Genomic DNA, 18,344 nt, shown 5'->3' with positions numbered 1-18,344 from the left:
CTGACAAAAATCATTAGTACCTTGATTATTTCATTCTACTCTTGTTTTAAATAGTGGCATGTGTCCAATTTCATGTTTTAAAAAAATACTTATGAAAGTAATTTTTTAACATTATAGGTGGCCAGCATTTATTGTCTCTTGTTTAACTTCATTTCAAACACGAGTGCAACTTAAAAATAAATAAGAAGGTCCATTTATACACATTGGGGTAAGTTATATTTGTTGGACCTATTGAAAAAATAAGTATGTGACAAATTAGTGGGTGGATACTTGATGTCAAATATACTGGAAGTTATTTGTTTAATAAAAGTTCATTGTCTAAGTCCAGTTCCTTCAATATACCATTGTAATTTATTGGAGGAATGGCATTATTGGTAACTATGCCATCTGATTTATTCACTTCTTGCTTTTGAATTAAGATTGATGTTAGAACTGGAATTTAAGTCTTGATAATTTTGATATTGCACACAGGAAGAATATGAACCTTTTACATAGTCAATCAATTTTATGGAGAGCCTTATGTCATTCAGACTAACATAATTTCATAGAATTATTTCACGTTTATTTTCCTAAAGTAAGAATTTTTTATAAAGCAGCTCTCAAGTCTGTTTGTGTATAGGTCAGGTTATGGAGAAAGTCATTACAAAGCCTATTCCATTCTTGGCAACATTTTATATATATATAGGATCAGTCATCTTATTCCAGTATAAAGAAATAATTCTTGGAAGATTTTTAGGATTGGTAAACAATACATTTTGAAATTGCAATAATTCACATGCCGTGAAATGCACAGATATTAAGTAGGCATCTCTAGCAGGAAATGATAAATTTTGATAACTAGATAATAGATACATTATGCTACAGCAATATGTTTTATGTCCCAATTCCTAATGAGATATAGTTACCATTGACTTGGGGATATAACTAAAAGTGTTTTCTTTGATTAAAAAAAAGTATGTTCATGAAACATCAGAAAAAAATATAGAATATGAGAAGAACTTGGATGTTCTTTTTGAGTTGACAGTAGCTTTGAAAAATGTATATATGCACACAGATTTGCTTGTGACATCATTTGAATTAGGACTGCCTCTCATACTTAGCAATGGCTCGCAGTTTAATGACCATTCAGTCCATAATCAGTGTAAATTGAATAGGCATCAGTTTGAATCTTGTGTTACTTTTTGCTTCAAAACTTCCATTGTCAATTCCTTCATTTAGATTCCACTAAACTGACTGCATCACTATGGTCAGAACATGGCGTGTCACTTCATGGGAAAAAGCACAGGTCAGCATGGTGACATAGCTGGTATAAAGAGTATTAAGCTACACTAATTCAGAATATGGAGAGTATGTTCTGCGTCAGTGAATACTGTTTAAACCACAGCTGGATTTCTGTATTCAACTGGATTCCACATTAGCGAATACTAATTTACTACAGTGTATCCAGAAGCAGGGGCAAAGGATATGGAAACAAAATACCTTGGAGAATAGTTGAAGGAAATGGGAATATGAGAGGTCAGACTTGGGACAGGCATAATTTATGTGCTACCTCCAGATGCTTCGAATGCTATTAAGGGTTTACATAAAGGCATAGCTAGAACCAGTGGATTTATTACGGATGACAAGACCATTCCGCCTGTTAGAACTACCTAATGGGAAAGGACTGTTCAGTAAAGTGATGAGTTTCAGCCTCTGCTACTTCTACAGCAAACCTTAAACATGGCCTAACTCCTGCCCAGATTAACATAACACTTCACAATAAAGACCTATTTACCTCAATTCCCATTACCTGATAATCACGTTCAGCTTTGAAAAAAATTACAAGTCATGGCAAAAAGGAAGAAACGGTCTGAAGAGACAAAGCATGTCTGACAAATTTTGAGATTATCAGACCAGGAATTTAAAGCAACTGATTAATATGTTAACTCTAATGGGAAAGTAGATACCATGCAAGAACAGATTTTTTTTGGTATCATTAATCTACAATTACATGAAGAACATTATGTTTACTAGGCTCCCCCCTTCACCAAGTCCCCCCCACAAACCCCATTACAGTCACTGTCCAGCATAGTAAGATGCTGCAGAATCCCTACTCGTCTTCTGTGTGTTGTACTGCCCTCCCGGTGCCCCTAGCCTCCACATTACACATGCTTATTGTAATGCCCCCCTTCTTTTTCCCCACCCTTATCCCTTCCTTCCCACCCATCCTCCTCAGTCCCTTTCCCTTTGGTAACTGTTAGACCATTCTTGGGTTCTGTGATTGTGCTGCTGTTTTATTCTTACAATTTTCCTTCCTTTGTTCTTATACTCCAAATATGAGTGAAATCATTTGGTACTTGTCTCTCTCCACCTGGCTTATTTCACTGAGCATAATACCCTGTAGCTCCATCCATGTTGTTGCAAATGGTAGTATTTGTTTTCTTCTTATGGCTGAATAATGGATTTTATTAGAGAGTTGGAAATATTTAAACAATCAAAAACAAATGATAGAAATAAAAACCAGAATGTCTTTAAGGGTCACCTCAATCAACAACACTGCCAAAGAAAAAAGCTTGATAATAGGTCAATAGAAACTTCCCAAACTGATTGCAAAAAGGAAGAACAAAAACCTAGAACATTCAAGAATAATGGGGCAGCTTGGAAAGGTGTGTAACACGAGTGTGTGGAATACCCAAAGGAGAAAGTGAAGCAGATCAAGTATTTGAAGTAATAATGACCAAAAATTTCCAAAGTTAATGATAGACATCAGACCACTGATTCAGGAAACTCAAAAAACAAACAGAAGGCGGGATGACAAAAAATCTACCTTGAGGCATACTGTATTCCAACTGCAGAAAACCAAAGACAAAACTTTTAAAACCAGAGGGAAAAAAAACATCTTACCTATAGGATAACAAATAAAATGGTTTTCTCAGCAGAACCACACAAGAAGGGAGTGGGGTGAAAAATATTGAAAGAAAAACACCACTGAAGTAGAGATTATATTCAGTGAAACTATTGGTCAAAAATAAAAGAAAAACAGTTTGCTATTGCTGGAGGCAATCAAAAAGATTCTGAATTACAAGGACAAGAGAGGTGGGGGTCTAATGTTTGCCTCTTTATAAATTATTAGCTCTGGGAAATGGTAGTATGAATTCAGTACAAATGTATTTCACTGATTTTAGGAAATGTTACAACCAGATTCTACTCTGAGAGCTCTGCTCTCTGGTCATGAGCATAAGAGGATTGGAGCAGGGATGTAGCAGGGAGACTTGTTTGGCCCCAAACAGTTCAGAACCTTTGATTTATGGCCTGCTTGTTAAAACCTTTTGTAATGTTCCTTGAGACACCCAATTTGGGAAATCGTAGATTAGTTCATCTTTATGACTGAGATAGTGTGATTTTTTAGTAGTAACTATAATATATACCGAGCTGCCTCATTTAAGTAGTACAAGTAGAAAAATTAATTTGTTGTAGCTCATTTCCTTAAATTCCTTCTCCCCACTTGATTTTGAAGTGGCTTAATAAGGAGAAAATTAGCCTGAGTTATGGTGCCTGTCACCTTCTAGACACCTGTCACCAAAGGTCAAAGCTAACCACAGCAGGGCCTGGTTACCTGTAGTGCTGGTCACCATTCCTGGTCGGATTACCCATCCCTTGTCTCTTTCCCTTTCTTTTCTGTGCTGTTGAGGCTGTTCTTACTTGTCCCTTCTTTTGTTTAAAAAAGTCTGAAGACCCACTTGCTGCTATTCAAAAGAGAATGACAACTCACCACTACTGGGAATTCCAGAGATATTTTAATGGCAGTGTTGGACTGCCTAATACAAGTCCAATTTCTTAACTTGTTGGATTTTGAGTTTTAGGTACATGGCTGTTAATCCTGTCATTTTCTTGAGCCTGTCTTTGATGAAAGGTAGCTTTGCATTGGATAACAATGTTTCAGAATACCCATCCCATTAATAATACCAAGATAAGAGAAGCAGGATAGCATGAGGTTCCTGAACTGAGATTGTCCAGGTGTGAACTGCTTTTTGCCCCTATCTGTTGAATTTGGGGGAAATTTCTTAATCAGTGGTTAATTGTGCTTTTGTTCATTACTGGTCATGTATGAATAGTTTCCACTTATGAAGATTAAATGGGCCACTTAGAACAACTGTTGACAGCTAGTAAACATTTTGGTTAGGGTCATAGTATGCTAGATGAACTCTAAAAAATAATGTATAAATCTTATTTATGACAGTATATCTACTCATTACAATTTAGCATATTGATTTTTCAAAACCCATTTGATAACCAGGTAGGCGTTGGGTTGCAGAGAACAGTTCCTTAGAAAATGTTGTCTTTTTTCCATTTCTTAATAATCTAGAAGGCCAATGAACTTCAGTAATAGGATTGTTACATTAACTGATGGGAATTGCTTCAAGGATTTTTAAGTAAAATCTACTTTTAAAATACTTAAGAGAATGATAGTCCTCAGAGAAACTAAAAGAGGTAAGACAGATGGTGTGTTAGATGACATTTATTTGCATTTAAGTATTTCCCACTGAAAGGTTAAAGTTCCCTGCAAACATACCAGGAAAAATGACTCCGTCAGAGAGAGGTGTAGGGTAATGTGAAAAGCACGAAAAGACTTGATAGCAGGTTTTATAGTTTAAGAAATAACCACTTGCAGGATTAGATCCCAGTTTAAGTTTGAGTTTCTAGTTTTCTAGAAGACAAGTTAGAGTAAACCAGAGGTCTCTACCTGCTTTGTTTTGCACTTTGTCCCCTGCAGATGACAACAGACTTGACCAATCTCCACCGTTTTACAAAGTCCCCCAAAAGGTGGAATTTCTTGGCCTTTAAAAAAAAAAAAGTATCTAAAAAGATCTTGATTGATACTTGAATTAACTTTTCCTGTGTAACCAAGCGAAGAGCCCCACGCCCAGGGAAAGCCAAATTAAGTATATTACAGTGGATCCTGAAAAAAGTCAAACCTTATAAAAGTTATTTGAGGTCAGTCACTTAAGAAAGACTTGCATGGTAACATTTAGAGAGGCAAAGGACATAATGAAATAGGTGTAAAAGAGCAAAACCAGTTAGGGTCTGCAGGAGAACAAAAGGATTGTGAAGAATACCTTCAACATTAATACGTTCTTTTGTGACCCAAGAACCCACTTACTTTAATCCTGAGGTATTTAGTTACAGTGAAGCCTGATAAAAAATAGATTTTAAATAGAACTGAATCAGATCAGATTTCTGACTAAGGATACACACATCGATATATACAGGAAGAAATATACAGGAAGGAAATTGCTTAGATGTTTGCCATAGTATTCCAGGTACCTTCTGGAATACTATGGAAATAAGATGTCAGAAATACTACACCACTGTCTCCATCTTTAAGAAAGTACTATGGTGCAGGGGAAGTCTTTAGCTATCATCATACTGACAACCCTAGTGTGTCATTTTTATATCTTTTATTTTTTATTCCGTTATCATTAATCTACAATTACATGAAGAACACTATATTTACTAGGCTCTCCCCTACCCCAAGTCCCCCCCAGAAAACCCCATCACATTCAGTGTCCATCAGCATAATAAGATGTAGAATCACTACTTCTCTGTGTTGCACAGCCCTCCCCTTTCACCCACCCCCCACATTATACATGCTAATCATAATATCCCCCTTCTTCCCCGCCCTTATGCCTCCCCAACCTCCCATTCTCCCCAGTCTCTTTCCCTCTGGTAACTATTAGTCCATTCTTGGGTTCTGTGATTCTGCTGCTGTATTGTTCCTTCAGTTTTTCCTTTGTTCTTATACTCCACATATGAGTGAAATCATTTGGTATTTGTCTTTCTCCGCCTGGCTTATTTCACTGATCATAATACCCTCTAGCTCCATCCATGTTGTTGCAAATTGTGGGATTTGTTTTCTTCTTATGGCTGAATAATATTCCATTGTGTATATGTACCACAGCTTCTTTATCGATTCATCTACTGATGGACACTTAGGTTGCTTCCATATCTTGGCTATTGTAAGTAGTGCAGGAGTAAACATAGGGGTGCATCTGTCTTTTTCAAACTGGAGTGCTGCATCCTTAGGGTAAATTCCTACAAGTGGAATTCCTGGGTCAAATGGTAAGTCTATTTTGAGCATTTTGAGGAACCTCCATACTGCTTTCCACAATGGTTGTACTAATCTACATTCCCACCAGCAGTGTAGGAGGGTTCCCCTTTCTCCACAACCTCGCCAACATTTGTTGTTTGTCTTTTGGATGGTAGCAAACCTTACTGGTGTGAGGTGATATCTCATTGTGGTTTTAATTTGCATTTCTCTGAAAACTAGCGATGTGGCGCATCTTTTCATGTGTCTGTTGGCCATCTGAATTTCTTCTTTGGAGAACTGTCTGTTCAGCTCCTCTGCCCATTTTTTAATTGGATTATTTGCTTTTTGTTTGTTGAGCTCTTTATATACTTTGGCTGTCAAGCCTTTATCAGATCGGTCATTTACGAATATATTCTCCCATATTGTAGGTTACCTTTTTTGTTCTATTGGTGGTGTCCTTTGCTGTACAGAAGCTTTTCAGCTTGATGTAGTCCCACTTGTTCATTTTTGCTTTTGTTTTCCTTACCCGGGGAAATATGTTCATGAAGAAGTTGCTAATGTTTATGTCCAAGAGATTTTTGCCTATGTTTTTCTCTAAGAGTTTTATGGTTTCATGACTTACATTCAGGTCTTTGATCCATTTTGAATTTACTTTTGTGTATGGTGTTAGACAGTGATCCAGTTTCCTTCTCTTACATGCAGCTGTCCAGTTTTGCCAGCTTCATCTGTTGAAGAGACTGTCATTTCTCCATTCTATGCCCATGGCTCCTTTATTGAATATTAATTGACCATATATGTTTGGGTTAATGTCTGGAGTCTCTATTCTGTTCCATTGGTCTGTGGCTCTGTTCTTGTGCCAGTACCAAATTGTCTTGATTACTATGGCTTTAGGTAGAGCTTGAAGTTGGGGAGTGAGATCTCCCCCAGTTTATTCTTCTTTCTCAGGATTGCTTTGGCTATTCTGGGTCTTTGGCATTTCCATATGAATCTTTGAACTAGTTCCAGTTCGTTGAAGAATGTTGTTGGTAATTTGATAGGGATTGCATCAACTCTGTATATTGCTTTGGGCAGGATGGCCATTTTGACGATATTAATTCTTCCTAGCCAAGAGCATGGGATGTTTCCATTTGTTAGTGTCCCCTTTAATTTCTCTTAAGAGTGTCTTATTGTTTTCATGGTATAGGCTTTTCACTTCTTTGGTTCCGTTTATTTCTACGTATTTTATTCTTTTTAGATGCAATTGTGAAAGGTATTGTTTTCCTGATTTCTCTTTCTATTGGTTCATTGTTAGTGTATAGGAAAGCCACAGATTTTGGTGTGTTAATTTTGTATCCTGCAACTTTGCTGTATTCCGATATCAGTTCTAGTAGTTTTGGAGAGGAGTCTTTAGGGTTTTTATGTACAATATCATGTCATCTGCAAACAACGACAGTTTGACTTCTTCCTACCAATCTGGATTCCTTGTATTTCTTTGTTTTTGCCTAATTGCCATGGCTAGGACCTCCAGTACTATGTTAAATAACAGTGGAGAGAGTGGGCATCCCTGTCTTGTTCCTGATCTCAGAAGACAAGCTTTCAGCTTCTCGCTGTTCAGTATAATGTTGGCCATCAGTGGCCATGGGTTTATCATATATGGCCTTTATTATGTTGAGGTATTTGCCTCTATACCCGTTTTGCTGAGAGTTTTTATCATGAATGGATGTTGAATTTTGTCAGTTGCTTTTTCAGCATCTATGGAGAAGATCATGTGGTTTTTTTCTTTCTTTTTGTTTATGTGGTGGATGATGTTGATGGATTTTCGAATGTTGTACCATCCTTGCATCCTTGGGATGAATCCCACTTGATCATGGTGTATGATCCTTTTCATGTATTTTTGAATTCGGTTTGCTAATATTTTACTGAGTATTTTTGCATCTATGTACATCAGGGATATTGGTCTGTAGCTTTATTTTTTGGTGGGGTCTTTGCCTGGTTTTGGTATTAGGGTGATGTTGGCTTCATAGAATGAGTTTGGGAGTATTCCCTCCTCTTCTATTTTTTGGAAAACTTTAAGGAGAATAAGTATTATATCTTCTCTGTATGTCATAAAATTACGAGGTAAATCCATCCGGCCTGGGTTTTTTTTTCTTGGGTAGTTTTTTGATTACCGCTTCAATTTCTTTGCTGGTAATTGGTTTGTTTAGATTTTGTTTTTCTTCCTTGGTCAGTCTTGGAAGGTTGTATTTTTCTTGGAAGTTGTCCATTTCTTCTAGGTTTTCCAGCTTCTTAGCATATAGGTTTTCATAGTAGTCTCTAATAATTCTTTGTATTTCTGTTGGGTCCGTCGTGATGTTTCCATTCTCATTTCTGATTCTGTTGCTGTGTGTTGATTATCTTTTTCTCTTAATAATTCTGGCTAGAGGCTTATCTATTTTGTTTATTTTCTCAGAGACCCAGCTCTTGGTTTCATTAATTTTTTCTATTGTTTTTTTCTTCTCGATTTTGTTTATTTCTTCTCTGATCTTTATTATGTCCCTCCTTCTGCTGACCTTAGGCCTTATTTGTTCTTCTTTTTCCAATTTTGATAATTCTGACGTTAGACTATTCATTTGGGTTTGTTTTTACTTCTTTAAATATGCCTGGATTACTATATTCTTTCCTCTTAAGACTGCTTTTGCTGCGTCCCACAGAAGTTGGAGGTTTGTGTTGTTTTTGTCATTTACCATATATTTTTGGATCTCCATTTTAATTTGGTCATTGATCCATTGACTATTTAGAAGCGTGTTGTTAAGCCTCCATGTATTTGTGAGCCTTTTTGCTTTCTTTATACAGTTTATGTCTAGTCTTATACCTTTGTGGACTGAAAGGTTGTTTGGTAGAATTTCAATCTTTTTGAATTTACTGAGGCTCTTTTTGTGGCCTAGTATATGGTCTATTCTGGAGAATGTTCCAGGTGCACTTGAGAAGAATGTGTATCCTGTTGCTTTTGGGTGTAGAGTTCTATAGATGTCTATTAGGTCCATCTCTTCTAGTGTGTTGTTCAGTGCCTCTGTGTCCTTACTTATTTTCTGTCTGGTGGATCTGTCCTTTGGAGTGAATGGTGTGTTGAAGTCTCCTAAAATAAATGCATTCCATTCATTTCCTCCTTTAGTTCTGTTAGTATTTGTTTCACATATGCTGGTGCTCCTGTGTTGGGTGCATATATATTTAGAATGGTTTTATCCTCTTGTTGGACTGAGCCCTTTATCATTATGTAATGTCCTTCATTATCTCTTGTTAGTTTCTTTGTTTTGAAGTCTATTTTGTCTGGTACTAGTACTGCAACACCTGCTTTTTTCTCCCTATTGTTTGCATGAAGTATCTTTTTCCATCCCTTGACTTTTAATCTGTGCATGTCTTTGGGTTTGAGGTGAGTCTCTTGTAAGCAGCATATAGATGCGTCTTGTTTTTTTTATCCATTCAGTGACCCTGTGTCTTTTGCTTGGTGCATTCAGTCCATTTACATTTAGGGTGATTATCGATAGGTATATACTTGTTGCCATTTCAGGCTTTAGATTTGTGGTTACCAAATGTTCCAGGTTACTTTCCTTACTATCTAAGAGTCCAACTTAACTCATTTAGTATGCTTTTACAAACACAATCTAAAGGTTCTTTTCTATTTCTCCTCCTTTTTCTTCCTCCTTCATTCTTTATATATTAAGTATCAAATTCTGTACTTTTTGTCTATCTCTTGATTGAATTTGGGGATAGTCAATCTAATTTTGCATTTGCCTCACAAGCAGCTGCTCCACCTTCCCTACCATGGTTTTACTACCTCTGGTGACAGCTATCCAACCCTAGAACACTTCCATCTATAGCAGTCCCTCCAAAATAGACTGCATAGATGGTTTGTGGGAGGTAAACTCTCTCAGCTTTTGCTTATCTGGAAATTGTTTAATCCCTCCTTCAAATTTAAATGGTAGTCTCGCTGGATAAAGTAATCTTGGTTCCAGGCCCTTCTGCTTCATGGCATTAAATACATCATGCCACTCCCTTCTGGCCTGTAAGGTTTCTGCTGAGAAGTCTGATGTTAGCCTGATGGGCTTTCCTTTGTTTGTGATCTTATTTCTGCCTCTGGCTGCTTTTAACAGTCTGTCCTTATCCTTGGTCTTTCCCATTTTAATTACTATGTTTTGGTGGTGTCTTCCTTGGGTCCCTTGTGTTGGTTGATCTGTGGATCTCCATGGCCTGAGAGACTATCTCCTTCCCCAGATTGGGGAAGTTTTCAGCAACTACCTCCTCAAAGACACTTTCTATCCCTTTTTCTCTTCTTCTTCTGGTATCCCTATAATGCAAATATAGTTCCACTTGGATTGATCACACAGTTCTCTCAATATTCTTTTGTTTTTAGAGATCCTTTTTTCTCTCTGTGCCTCAGGTTCTTTGTATTCCTCTTCTCTAGTTTCTATTTCATTTATTGTCTCCTCCACTGTATCCAACCTGCTTTTAATACCCTCCATCATGCTCTTCAATGATTGTATCTCTGACCTGAATTCATTCCTGAGTTCTTGGATGTCTTTCTGTACCTCCATTAGAATGTTGATGATTTTTATTTTGAACTCCTTTTCAGGAAGAGTCACGAGGTCCATATCATTTAAATCTTTCTCGGGAGTTGTTTTAATAATTTTACTCTGGACAAGGCTCCTTTGGCGTTTCATGTTTGTATATGGCGCTCTCTAGTGTCCAGAAGGTCTATTCTGGAGCTGCTCAGCCCCTGAAGTAATGTCGGCGGTCACAGGGGAGTAGTATTGCTTCCTCAGGGTAGGAAAGAGCTGTTCTCCGCCTCCTGGCTGCTGTGCCTGTCTCCACTGCCTGAGCCAGTGGGCTGGTCCCACAGATATGTTTTTGTCCCAGAGCAGCCGGATATGGCTCCCTGCTTTCCACAAGCAGCTGGAATCCGAGTCTCCCTAGGAACTCTGCCTGTACTAACTTTCTGACCCAGTAGTCATGCGCATCTCATGAAAGCACCATGAAATGTAGGTTTGTACTCTCAGAGCAGATCTCCGGAGCTAGGTATTCAGCAGTCCCAAGCCTTCCACTCCCTCCCTGCTCTGTTTGTCTTCCTCCTGCAGATGAGCTGGGGTGGGGGAGGGACCCGGTTCCCGCAGAGCCACAGCTCTGGTATATTACCCTTTTCAGTGAGGTCTTCTCTTTTCTCCTGGTGTTTGCAGTCTGACGCCTTAGTCTTTCCTGTTGTTCTCTTAGGATTAGTTGCGCCAATTAAATTTTCTGATTCCAGTTTTAGGAGGAAGCCTCTGTCTTCTCTCACACCACCATCTTTAATCTCTTCTAGTGTGTCTTTTTTAACAGTGTTATCAAGGCCAACATTTTAACGTTGGAGGGATCCTAAGGATTGATTTCACAAATGAAAACTGAAAAGAAAATGAGTTGTATGCCTTTCAAATCATTCTGAAATTTGGACTATGCTTAAACTTGCTTCCGAGAGAAGCTGTTTCGATTTGCTCACTAGAATTAAGATTGAGCTTCCTGGCTTGATGCAATCCTCTTTATGTTAGAGCACCTCTCAGGAAGTGAGTATTAAGCAAGGGCCTGTAACATGGCAGAGATGATTTTGCACTTGACTGCAGCCATCAGTGGCCACTAAAGATCCACATGTGGTTGCAGTTGAAATTTTCCAAGTGTTTTTTAAAAGTCTGTTGTGAATGAAAAAAGCAGAATTAGAAGCACCATCTACAAGACAAAGATAGTCATATAAATACTTAAATTCAGAAATAATTAACACCTTTAAAGCAACTGGAATGTTAGAACTCTGGGTCTAAAAAATAATTCTGAATTTCAGGAAGTTCATTCTATTAGCTGTTCTTCCTGCAAGATGGTTATGATACCATCTCAGAATAAAAACAATTATATAGCACTTCATAATTTAAATCCACATTAATTTATTTAAATAAGCCTCACAACCCTATAGAATAGATGCTCCTATAAAGGAAGCAACTGAAGTTTAGATAAGCTTGAGTCCTTACCTAAGAACATATAGTAGTAAATTGAGGCAGTTACTTGCATCTAGATCTGACTTCATGTTCAGGAGTATTGACTCAGGACCTAAGTGCTCTGCAAATGTGTGTTCACCTTATCATGGATTTGAAGACTAAAAAACAGTAGTTTAATAATTAAGTTAGAAATGTAGCAGATATAAAGTAGAGTGAGGGTAGAGTAGGAAGTTCTGTAGCAGTGTTTGGTCTTAAAGTAAGTCTTGTAAAGTGGGAATTTGGGCACTTGATACATACTGAGTATTAACTGTAAAGAAAAGTTTTCTAACTGGTTCAGATGTCAAGTAGCTTTAACTTACTTTCACTGCACACAAGGCCTAATTCATTAATGTTGGAAATATCAGAGCAGTATAAAGCTTTCAGCCCTTGTGATGGAGAGAGATTCATGTGTGTGTATATAAAAACAGCCCAGAGTTTCCTCTAGGAGCCAGGAGTGAGGATAGGCAGGAAATGGGGAGGGGTCCCTAGACAGAGTGACATTCACCTGGACTACAGCATGTATACATAATAGTTAAGGACTTACAGGGTGTCTCATTAAAAAAAAAATTAAGTGCCTAAGACGGTAAGGATGTCAGGATTTTAAAGGGGGAAGATGCAAAGTTATTTCTCTGGTTTAGTTTAAATAACCTATTTGTCAGTAGTAAGTTCATTTTATTTACATCCTCTTTTTTCCAAGAATTTTCATTGGGATGTGTCTAAAACTTAAGGTCTGTATTCTCATGCTTGTGAGTTGCATTTCGTAAGAAATGTATATGCGTGTGAAAAGGCTTCAACCATTCAGATTAGATTTTTCCCATTTCTTGGCATTTTCATATCAATTAGAAAGAATTGTATCCTATATGTATAGCATGTGAAGAGTCAATAGGATGTCAAAGAAGTCATATTGTTGAATGGTCAAGTGATAATGAAAGTTCAGATGTGGGAGAAATAATAGGGGAAGGCTCAATGGGGGGCTTGGTATTTAAACTAGCATTTGAAGGATGGACAGAAATTGGGTGAGAATCCTGGACAGGTAAGAGGAGTAATTTGGACAAAAGATTCCAAATGAGAATTTGTGTTATTTTTGGCTTGAAGAAAATTTTGTGTTTAGATTAGGCTTAATACCACAGAATCCCCCATATTATTTTTAAATAATTTTAATATATTGCTTTATAGTCATATGTTATGTGAAATATTAAATTGCAGATAGTTCTTCAGTATTCTTAACAAACCTGCATCAGAGTATGGATAATTTAATTCAAATTACATTTTGCAAAACATCTTGAATAGTTTTTGATTGTATCCTTTTTAATGGTGAATGTTATATAATTTGACCAAGAATAACTAACACTGGTTTATTTTTGCATTTTGATGAAATTAAGTGTGTTAGTGGTATCTGGCACTTATGAATCTTGAGCAGTTTATACTCAGTTTTCTAAATCTTGGTTTTCTCATCTATGAAGTAGGGATACTGATTCCTGTGTTGCAGGACTTTTGTGAAGATTAAGATAATACAGAGTGGCTTTGATAATCTGGGAATGCGTTTAATTTGTCCTTCAGCCTTTTTTAATAAGCTTTTAATTTTAGGACAGTTTTAGGTTTACAGAAAAATTGTGAAGATAATACAGAGAGTTCTCATATATCCCGCATCCAATTTCTCCTGTTGTTGATATCTTGCATGAATATGGTATATTTGTCACAACTAGTGAATGAATATTGGTACATAATTTTTAAATGAAGTTCTATTCTTCATTTAAAAATTTAAAATTTTTACCTAACGTCTTTTTTCTGTTCCAGGGTCCCATCCAGGATTCACATTACGTTTGTTTGTTATGTAACCTTACACTTGGCTTATAATACCTTTTTTAGACTTCCCTTGTATTTGACGAACTTGATAGTTTTGGGGAATATGGCTTAGGAATTTTGTAGTGTGTCCCTCACTTCGGATTTATCTGATTTTTTAAAAAACAATTAGACTGTTTGGGAGAAAGGCCCCAAAGGTGTAAAGTGCCCTTTTTACTACATTTTTATCAAGCTTATACACTGTCAACAGGACTTACCAGTATTGATGATCCATGTGGCTGAGGTATGTTTATCAGGCTTCTCCACTGTAAAGTTAGTCTTTCTTTCCCTTTTTCATATTCTGCTCTTTAAAATAAGTCACCACGTGCAGCCCACACTCACGGAGTAGGAATCCTTTAAACTTTTCAGATATGAAAAGCTTTTAAGTAAATGTTTTCCTAATACCAGATTAAAACCAGTTTGTTGTTGAATTCTCTTATTATAAGAATTTAGATATTCTGAGTTGATTAAGGATAATTACTGAGTTCTCCAGATAGGGGGTGTGTGAGTGGTATTCTTCAGTGGTTGGATAGTTACAGCACCCAAAAGCGTATGTCGGGAAAGGTAGTGTATTCCTATGGATAAAAGCTCAGAACTTTCCAAATACAGCTTACTGCTTTTTCCTGACTCGCTTTCATTGCTTTTTTCATTCTTTTTTAACACCGGGAACACTTCTACATTCTGCTGTTAGCCTATTTCTCTCCCTTCCTGTATATCTGTGACTCCCAGCAGGGAGGGAGGAGACATAAAATGCTCTTGGTGCACATTAGAATCATGGAATTAGGTGTGGTAGGATTGAAAATTCAGATAATCATACTCATTACACATTTTTTTCTGAAACCACGAAAAGGAAAGTTTGACAAAATCGTGTCTGATGGTGAATGTACACAAGATAGAGTAGGGGAAAGGGTGAGGCAAAATGGTTTAAAATGATAGAGAAAAACTGCTGTCTATGCACTTATATAAACCTGATAGACTCATACAGAGTTCATGGTTTTTTTAGACTATTTGCTGACAATAAAGCCCAACTGTGAATATTATTTTCAGCTCAGAATGCTTAGATTTCTGAGTGTGTACTGCTAGAATTTCTAAGGATTACTTACACTTAACATGCTCAAAAACTGAACTGTTTATCTTCCCCAGGAAAGTTTCTATCCCTGACTTTGCTATCTCAGATAACAGCACCTTTATCCAGCCAGTCATCAGTCCTGAAACCTTATCATTCTCAAATCAGAACTTAAAATTAAATCTGTTGATTTTCCTGATTACACATTGTTGTGTTTTGAATTAAGGTATTATGTATGCAGTGTAGTTTGTGAAGTGCTCTACTATTGGCTGGGTTCAGGCCCTAGTCCTTCCTTTCATAGATAGTTGTAGTAAACTAGGTGGAGTTTCTTTCTCACATTAATCCTCTTCTTTACTGTATCTAGATAGTCTCACAACTTAACATGACCATTTTTGGTAAAGGAATTCATTTATTCACTGCATCATGCACTGTGGTAATGTGAATGCCATGCATATATCATACCCTTTGCCCTTTTATCTTGCTGTTCCCTTAGCCTGTTGTGTTCTTCATACCTCTCCTCAGTTCTGAAAACCTTCCCTGAATTTGGCAATGGGGCAAAATATGCCACCCTCCATTTATTATTTTTCATAAAAAGCAGTTTTTGCCTGTGATGGAACACATCATAGATTATTGCTTGCCCATTAAATTGTATGCTCTCCTAGGTAAGGATTATAATCCATCTTTGTGTTCCCAGTGCAGTGACTGGCACATACTATAGTAGATGGTTAAGAACTGTTGAACTAAAGTATGAAGTAGATCAGTTGAGACCTTAGAGCTGAATATCAAATAACACAGAATGCTATATTTGTCTGAAAAATGTAAATGATACACAGTAAACTACAATTGCAAGTCAAAAAAGACTTGTCACTGACATATAGAATGTTATGTAAATTAGGTGTTATATATTACAGATAATGTACAGAAAGCAGTTACTATTACAATTGTATTTATTGTGGAATTGTTTGACCTTTTTGACTGTCATGTCACTGGGATTATAATATTTGCATTAACATATCAAATTGGTCTCCCTAGGAAGTCAGGTTAGAATTGGGTGGAGATTATTGCATGAACTTGGTTTTTACTGCAGCTAGAATAACGTGCTCACGTTTTCCTTTATTCTTTTGACTAGTATTGTGAAAGAGAATATCTTGGTAAAGTAACAACTTGGAGTCAATTTTCCCATTTAAAAAATGACTATTAGTACTATGTCATATAACTCACAAATCCTTTTTTTCCCTCTCTTTAACAGTTTTGAGATGACTCACCTAATGTCCATTTATACTGTACAGTTTCTTAGCATATTAACAGAATTTTGCAACCATCACTGCAGTCGATAATTTTAGAACATTTTTGTCTACTGTAAAGGAAACTTTATTCATTTCTACTCCATTCTACTCCAAGCCCTAAGCAACCGTACGTCTAATTTTTCTCTCTAAATTTGCTGATTCTGGATATTTCACCTAAGTGGAATCATATAGTACATGGACTACAGTTGATCCTTAACCAACATAGATTTGAAAAGTGTGGTTCCACTTATTCATGGATTTTTTTCAGTAAATATATTGGAACTTTTTTTGGAGATTTGCAACAATTTGGATAAACACCTTTTCTCTAGCTTTACTCTAAGAATGTAGTATGTATAAAATGCAAACTATATGTTAGATGACTGTTTATATTATTAGTAAGGCTTCCAGTTAACATAGGCTATTAGGTAAGTTTTGGGGAAGTCAAAAGATATACTCAGAGTTTTGGCTGTGTGGATGTCAGGGCCCCTAACACCCACGTTGTTTTAGAGGCAAATGTATTTGACTGGCTTTTCATTTAGCATCATGTTATCAGGGGTCTTCCATGTTGTAGCATATATCAGTACTTTCTTTGTATGGCCAAATAGTAGTACATTGTAGGGATATATGACATTTTGTTTATCAGTGGGTGGATTTTTTCCCCTGCTTTTGGCTGTTAGGAACTATATTCCTGTGAGCATTCATGTATGAATTTTTGTGTGCACATACATTTTCAATTCTATTTTGTATATTCCTAGGAGTAGAATTACTGGGTTATGCAGTAACTGACTTTCGAGAAACTGCCGAAGTATTTCCCACATTGCCTGCACCATTTTACATTTCTCCCATAATTTCCAACTGTACAAGTGTTACAGTTGTTTCTTCACATCCTTGGCAGCAGTTACTGTCTGTCTTTTTTATTATAGCCATCTGTACTGGGTGTGAAGTGGTATCTCATTGTCCTTTTTTTATATCAAAAGCTTTTTATACCCACAAAATATCCAGAGTACTAAACATTCACAGTACAAGCTGTATATATCAGTCTAGTATGTATTGCTAAGGGAAGGGACTTACACTTTTACTGGCTTGGCTTTGGGACAATTTTTTTATTTAAAAAATTAAAATTTGGGTCCTTTGGGGACATGAACTGAATTAAAACAATTACAGAAAATTACATAAGTTAAAACACAAAATAGGTTTTGGGGAAAATGTTTTTGTAAAATACAGGTTTGTTAGAAAAGAAGGACAAAACTGTGAAAGGGATTTATAGTACTGACTTTATCTATTGTTTGGCTTCTCAGATTAGACTGCCCCATCTCACATTTCCCCTGATACATACAAGTGTGCCACTGGGTCCACATTAGTGTTCTCTTTCACGCTTAGGGCAATTTCTTTGATTCACTAGTAGAATAAAGAGAAATAATTCTTCTTTTCTCCCACCTTTATTGGAGTAAAACTGACAAATTGTACACATTTAAAGCATACTAGGTAATTTGACATATGTATACTTTGTGAAATAGGGCCACAATAAGGTTAACACATCCGTCACCTCACAGTTACTGTGTGTGTGTGTGTGTGTAGAATATTTAAGGTATACAAAAGCACTACTAATAACTCTACGAGATCTATACATTAGATCAACAGAGCTTATTTATCTTTGTTTTAAAGATATCCTTGATACACACTCTTGTGAAGGTTTCACGTGAGAATCATTGGTTACTACATTTACCCATATTATCAAGTCCCCCACACAACCCATTGCAGTCACTTTACATCAGCGTAGTAAGATGGCACAGAGTTGCTACTTGTCGTTTCTGTACTACACTGTCTTCCCCATGAACCCCATACATACCAAGTGTGCCAATCATAATACCACTCAATCCCCTTCTCCCTCCTTCCCCACCTACTTTCCTCCACACCTCACCTTTGATAACCACTAGTACCTTCTTGGAGTCTGTGAATACTGCTGTTTGTTCTTTCAGTTTTGCTTCATTGTTATATTCCACAAATGAGTGAAATCATTTGGTACTTGGCTTTCTCTGCCTGGCTTATTTCACTGAGCATAATACCCTCTACCT

The 18,344-nt window shown here is 36.8% G+C and overlaps 1 protein-coding gene across 6 annotated transcripts in view; it reads left to right on the top strand.

Annotated features, from left to right (window-relative positions):
* The window catches only part of RPRD1A (regulation of nuclear pre-mRNA domain containing 1A), a 97,723-nt gene that overhangs the window by 64,848 nt on the left and 14,531 nt on the right, over positions 1-18,344 (top strand). The window lies entirely within an intron of this gene.

The sequence above is a fragment of the Manis javanica genome, chromosome 9, assembly GCF_040802235.1.
Source record: "Manis javanica isolate MJ-LG chromosome 9, MJ_LKY, whole genome shotgun sequence".
NCBI classification, from domain to species: domain Eukaryota; kingdom Metazoa; phylum Chordata; class Mammalia; order Pholidota; family Manidae; genus Manis; species Manis javanica.
The sequence above is the reverse complement of the archived record's forward strand: the minus strand, read 5'-3'. Positions and strand labels throughout refer to the sequence as shown.